Source organism: Gossypium hirsutum, chromosome D12, assembly GCF_007990345.1.
Source record: "Gossypium hirsutum isolate 1008001.06 chromosome D12, Gossypium_hirsutum_v2.1, whole genome shotgun sequence".
Lineage (NCBI taxonomy): Eukaryota > Viridiplantae > Streptophyta > Magnoliopsida > Malvales > Malvaceae > Gossypium > Gossypium hirsutum.
Window position 1 is genome coordinate 51,363,371 of NC_053448.1, and position 6,557 is coordinate 51,369,927.

The following is a 6,557-nucleotide window of genomic DNA, read 5'->3' on the forward strand; positions in this document are numbered from 1 at the left end:
TTGTAGCCAGTGAATGGTCTGCTTGCAAACGATAAAATAAGTCTATTTCATCCATATTATAAATATTATTTCGATCAAAATTTTCCAATTTAGCTCTTATTTGAGGTAATGCTTCTTCAATATTCTCCATAACAATTGAACCACTTTCACCAAATCTTCTATAAGACTTAATCACATGTCTTGCCTTGAACCGTTCTAGCCAACCAATTGAGAAGTTAAATTCGGAATTTGCATCACCATACATTTTCTACAAAAACTCTTTTGCTTTAGTTTGAATCATTTCTCCAGTCATGTTTACTTTCTCTTGATATTCGAGAAACCATTCATACAATACATTTTCTAATTCAAGATATTTGGCTGATTTGTGCCTTTTAACAATGCTATTCTTTATCTCTTTTGACAAATATTCAGATGACATTTTAAGAGCATTTGATATTGTTAATTGACTAACAGAGAGATAAAATGTTTGTTGAACCCACTGTTGCAAATCTTTTTGACTTAAAGAGAGATGTTGATTTTTGTACTCACATAACGCTTTTCTCATATCATTTGTCAATGTAGACTTTTTTACACCTTTCAAATGAGAAGCCATGGAGAAAAAGATTATATGAATTACAATATTTTGATATGTACATGTGTTTATTTATAATAAAATTTTTAATCTATCTAATCAATATATACGTATTGGATTTTGAAACCATTAACTCTTTTTTCTTTTTGGTTACATGAACCAATTAACTTTGATTCATTGAACCTACATGCATATTAGATTTTGATAAAAAAAACCATGCATAAAGTATAGAATATTTATTCATTTATCGATAAATTAATAAAATATTAATTTATCGATAAACTAATAACCTCGATAAAATAATAATTTTTTTGGGTCTCAAGGGTATTAATGCGAGTTTTAAGGCCCAATTTCAAACCCATAGATGTGATGGGCTCACACTACCTCGAGGCCCAATAATAATGTCAAATGCCAAGCAAATAAAACCAAGAGTCGATTAAAGACAAGATTCAAAAACGAATCTTTTCGAGGAAAGGGGGAATGATACATGCACAGATGGGGTGAAATTTATTAAATTCCATTCACTGAAGCTGCTAATTTTCAAGTTTGGGAAATCAACAAACTTGCAACGACTTTTTGGATGGGATCCAGGCATTTCTAGGATATCTCTTAGCTTTAAAACACACTTTGAATCACTTGATTTCAAGTTTGGGAGCTCAAGTTATGACTGTTTAAATAAAGACTACGCGAGCAGAATGTAACGCCCCAAAAATTTAGGTCTTTAATTTCTTTGCATAATATGACACAAATTGCTTGTTTGCTTTAATGGCTAAGTGATTTGGGTGTGTATGGGAGTGTTTGAGAAGCCTGGATTCAAGTCTTGGCTTTTGCAGAATATTTAGTTTTACTTTTAAATGAATCTGAACACTGGCATATAGGCCTTATAAATAATAGTACTTGTTTTATGACACAAAAATAGCTTGTGGTCTAGTGGCAAGGTGGTGTTTTTTGTAACTATGAGGTCTAAGGTTCAAGTCTTGGGTTGCGCAATGAAGTATTTATTTTACTGCTTGAGCTGTGTAGGTAGTAGAGTTGGACTGAAACACAGCTAAGGGGAGTTTGAATAGAATTTGAATAGAGTTGTTGGGGAAGTTGAGGAGAAATCGGTGGAATAATTCAAGGAGGGATAATGTGAGGCTCTCGAGTGTGACTCTAGCAAAGGAATTCAAACGCTATGCTGTCACTCCGACTTTGCCATTGTGTTAGGAAACTTTCTTTCTTATTAGAATAGAAAGGGAAGGATTGATTTCCTGTGTTCCCCGCGGGCTAAAATGAAAATGGGGAAACTCATTATGGCAGGGTGTTGTCTGTTTCAGACTTTAATGATTTACATGCGAAGAAGGCCTGAGAAGCTTAAAGCATCAAGGACCACATGCGGAGCATCCATGAAGAGAAAGATTCAACTGTGAAAATGCGGGCCGATATTCTCAGAGCAAAAGGGACTTTCCTTTGGGGGCTTTTTCCATATCTCCCGAGCTAACTCAGTATATATGTAACGAGAAAGACTTTTATGATATGACACAGGTTGAGGTCCAAATGGGGTGTATGTATTGTATTTCCCTCCTGGGAGAGATTTTAGGAGAAAATCAAGGGAAGTGAGAGAAGAGGAGAAGTGTGCCAAAAGTGGACTTTGATACTCAAGAAATTCGGCCAGGGGGATACTGCTCATTTTGGTATACTTTACATTTCAGTTTTGTGTAGTATTTCTCTCTTTTTGCTTTTTGGTGCCGAACTTTTGATAAGATTTTGAGTACCTATAAGGGGCTTTTTTTGCTGTTTTTTCCTTTTATCATTTTTTTGTTTTGGCCGAATAGCTTTTTAGTTCTTCTCTCTGTCGAATTCTCTTCTCTTTTCCCTCTTCTTTTTGTTGCTTCTTTTCATTTCTCTACTTTTCCAAACCTTGATTGAACAGTGTTGAAGTAGTTTCGTGTTGTATCTTTCATCCTAATTCTTCTTCTTCCTCTACTCCTTTTGATCAACTGTTTGTCGAATATTGCCTTTTCTCCCTTTTTATCTCTTCAAATTTGTTTTCAGCTTGACAACAATTCTCTGACGGTTCAAAGTTCTCTATGAGTGAAAGAGTATCGCGTAATATTAGAGTTGTTGAAACCTTTCTCCCATCACTCTATCAAAGGTAAGTATGTAGTCGACCATTGTAAAGTGTAGGCCGAGTTCTTTCTGTGGTTCTATAAGATATCATGTGTGGATTTACAACACATGAATATACAATCCTGTTTAATAAAATCCATTTGTAATGCAGATATCCGTCAATGAGATTGTAGTCAACCTTCGTTAGTGGTATAAATGGGCTAAGCCACATTTGAAAATCGAAGCTTTGGTGCTCGTGGATCTTGGTGCGTTTCCACAATCAGGTGTGCAAACACCCTATTGTAACCGAAGAACGACAAAATGCCGAAAAGCTGAAAACACGGCGTTTGAGACCACACAGGCGTGCGATCGCTCGTGTGGTAAGCCCAACCTGTGAATTATGGGCGATATACTGTAGAGGCCTTCTTGAGCATTTTCATGGGCTTTGGTCGTAATGGGACACGTTGGGCCGAAATGGACCGTATGGGATCAATGGGCTCGTGGGCCCTACAAAGATGAAATCCACGATTTGTGGTAAATACTAGACTTGGTTATGTACATCCCATAGCCGTGGCAAAATCTGGGCTGAATGGGCCGCACGAGCGTGTGGGCCAACTTAGGCCGAGTAATGGGCCTTGGGCCCATTTACATTATTATTACCGTTTAGGTTACCTGAGTCGTTCGAGGTGATTGCGGACCTTTCGAGTGATCAATATTTACACCTAGACCCTAAAATAGGTAAAATGACCAAAATACCCCCAATGGGTAAAATAACTATTTTACCCCTAATAGATGGAAATGATCGTTATACCCCTAGAGGTAAGTTAACTGATGTGTTCAAGATTTGTATATGACTGTTACTGAGTAAGAAATTCTGTATACATGTATGATTTATGACATGACATATTGCATGGGGCTTGGATACTGTTATGAAGGAAGTATACTGTTATTGGCAGCGTTGCTACGATACTGTTACTGGCAGCTTTGATGCGATACTATTACTGGCAGCTTTCCTGCGATATTGGTGTGTTGGTTGGTTGGGTCGATTTTATCTCCATATGGTGTGTTGGTGGTACGGAGAGGTGTGTTAGCTGGATTGAGACGGGTTACATTCTTGCAGTGTACTGATATTGTATTGGGCTAAGGCCCACATTATTATTGTACTGGGCTAAAGCCACACTGTACTGTTACTGAATAGGGTTCAGGCCCAGACTATTTCTGCATGTTGTATACTGACTGACTGATAGGAGATTACACACTAAGTTTTTGTAAACTCACCATTTCCTTTTAACTGTACAGGTAATCCTTAACTATAGGCGATTTTGTGGTGTGAAGGACTTGGAGGTGGCCACACAACTACAGTTGTTTTACATTTGCTTTTATTTTAAATTTAAAGTTTGTGTTAGGTTTTGTTTATGTAATAAGGTCATTTATGTTTGTCTAAATTTTTAACTGGGTTTTTGCTTACTTATTTTAAACTGTTAGTCTAGGAGAAGACGAATTCTCAAAATAATTACTATTTTCAAAGACACGAAATTTAAAATTATAGTTTTCAAAAGCTTCCGCGATTTTAGATCAACCTTTTATAACAATAGCAGATAACAAGGAAAACTTTTTGACTAGATGATTTGTTAAATAGCAATAAAGGGATTTTTAAACCTAGAAGCGAATTTTTACCAACAAGTCTTATTTTTGAAAGACATTTTGATGTGGAAAGCCAGATTCGACAATAATGTCTATGCCGGGTTTGAGTGTTACATTTAGTGGTATCAGAGCCAAGTTACAAAACTTGACTGTTGAATGGGTTTTGAAAATATTTAGAATTTCTGAAAAACTATTGTCGAAGTATTTTAGAAGGTTTACAAGTGTCGCACACCGAGTCTCCAACGCCAAATCCGTAAGTTTTTTTATACTGTAGACTACTTAAACTAATATACACTGAGAGACTACTATAGATAGTAGGACTGTACTGAAACTCTTTATTGAGAGTAAACTGAAACTGTAAGGAGACATTGATTTGCGAAAACAAAACTCTGATTACTACTTTTCATAAAACATCTGTTAATAATTACTGGAATTTCAAACTAATGCATAAAACTTCGTAAAAAAATAATATGTTATTTGATATGAGCACTAGAGACACTCGCGGAAGGGGTACACGAGGCCACGATAGAGGCCAAAGAAGTGCTAGGGCTGGGTCTTCGGCATCAGGCCACATGCCTAATATTGGGGCTAGAGAGGCATCAGCTTCACCGATGACTAAAATGGGACCATACGATCAAGCGGCTAGGGATGATGCACTATCCCAAGCTATGCTCCATATTCTGGAAAGGGTCGCAGGGACCAGTACAGGTGTAGTGGGCCGTGGGTTGATTTCAGAACGACTCCGGTCGAATGGAGTGAAAATATTTAGGGGTATCTCTGGAGTATCCCCTAATGTGGTTGAATACTGGTTGGAAGTCACAGAGAGAATAATGGACGGCCTCGACTGCACCTCTAAGTAAAAACTAAAAGGTGTAGTATCTTTATTGCAGACAAATCCTATCAGTGGTGGCTTACCGTGAGAGAGGGTACTCAGGCTGACCGGTTAACGTGGGATTTGTTTAAGGCGGCATTCCAAGGAAAGTATGTGGGCGCAAGTTATGTAGACTCCCGAAGAAGGGAATTTCTAAGTTTGACCTAGGGGAATAAAACTGTGGCAAAATATGAGGAAGAGTTCCTGCGACTGAGTCACTATGCTCGTAGGATAGTGGCGACTGAATATGGACGCTATGTGCGATTCGAAGATGGCCTCCGAGATGAGTTACGAGTCTTGATAGCTCTACAGAAGGAGCGAGATTTTGCTGCCTTAGTGGAAAAGGCAAAAATTACCGAGGATGTGAAGCGCTCTGAGCACCAGAACCGTGAGAAGGATAAGGGCAGGTATAAGAGGGTTTTGGAGCCCTTGAGTTCTATTAGAAGGCCTAAAAAAGGCCATGTTTGATGGGCCAATTCGAGTCGGGGTTCCTATTACAAGGCCAAAGCATTGTGCTGATTATGGGAGACATCATCTGGGTGAGTGCTGGAAAAAGATTGGGGCATGTTTCAGATGTGGGTTTATGGAGCATCAAGTCAAGAATTATCCTCAGAGGCCTGTTCAGATGCAAGCTACAGGTTAGGGTTATGTTTAGCCAGCAAGAGGTGGTCAACAGCCACCGAGAGGCCGTGGGCAGGCTAGAGGTGGAAATGGTATGGGACGAGGTCATGAAGCGCCAAGCAGAAGTGCTAGTAACATTGAGGCGAGGCAGCCAGCACTGGTCTATACTACTCGTCGCCGAGAGGATGGTGATGCTTCAGATGTTATAACTGGTACGTTCTTAATTCATAATGTACCTTACACTGCTCTGATTGATATAGGGTCTACGCATTCATACAATGCATGCACTGTGTCTAGCTTATTGGGTATCATGTTTGAGAGTACTGGTAATGAGATGACTGTGTTAAGTCCACTGGGACAGTTAGTAAGGGTAGACAAGTTGTTCAGGGATGTGCCCCTAGAGGTTCAATGAGTTATATTTCTAGCGGATTTGAAGGAGCTACCGTTTGATGAATTCGACCTAATCTTGGGGATAGATTGGTTAGTAAAACAACGTCCAAGTTTGGATTGTGCTGCTAAGTGTATGGTGTTGAAGACTACTGAAGATGAGGAGGTGGCTGTGATTGGGGAGCGAAGGGACTTTCTGTCTAATGTGATATCTGCATGTAAGGCCGAAAAGCTGGTTCACAAGGGTTGTGAGGCGTTTCTAGCCTATATTAGTGTATCTGATTCTAAGAGTCCTTCTGTTGGAGATATCAGAACAATTAAAATTTTTTTAATGTATTTCCTGATTAGCTCCCTAGGTTTCCTCCGAACCGCGAA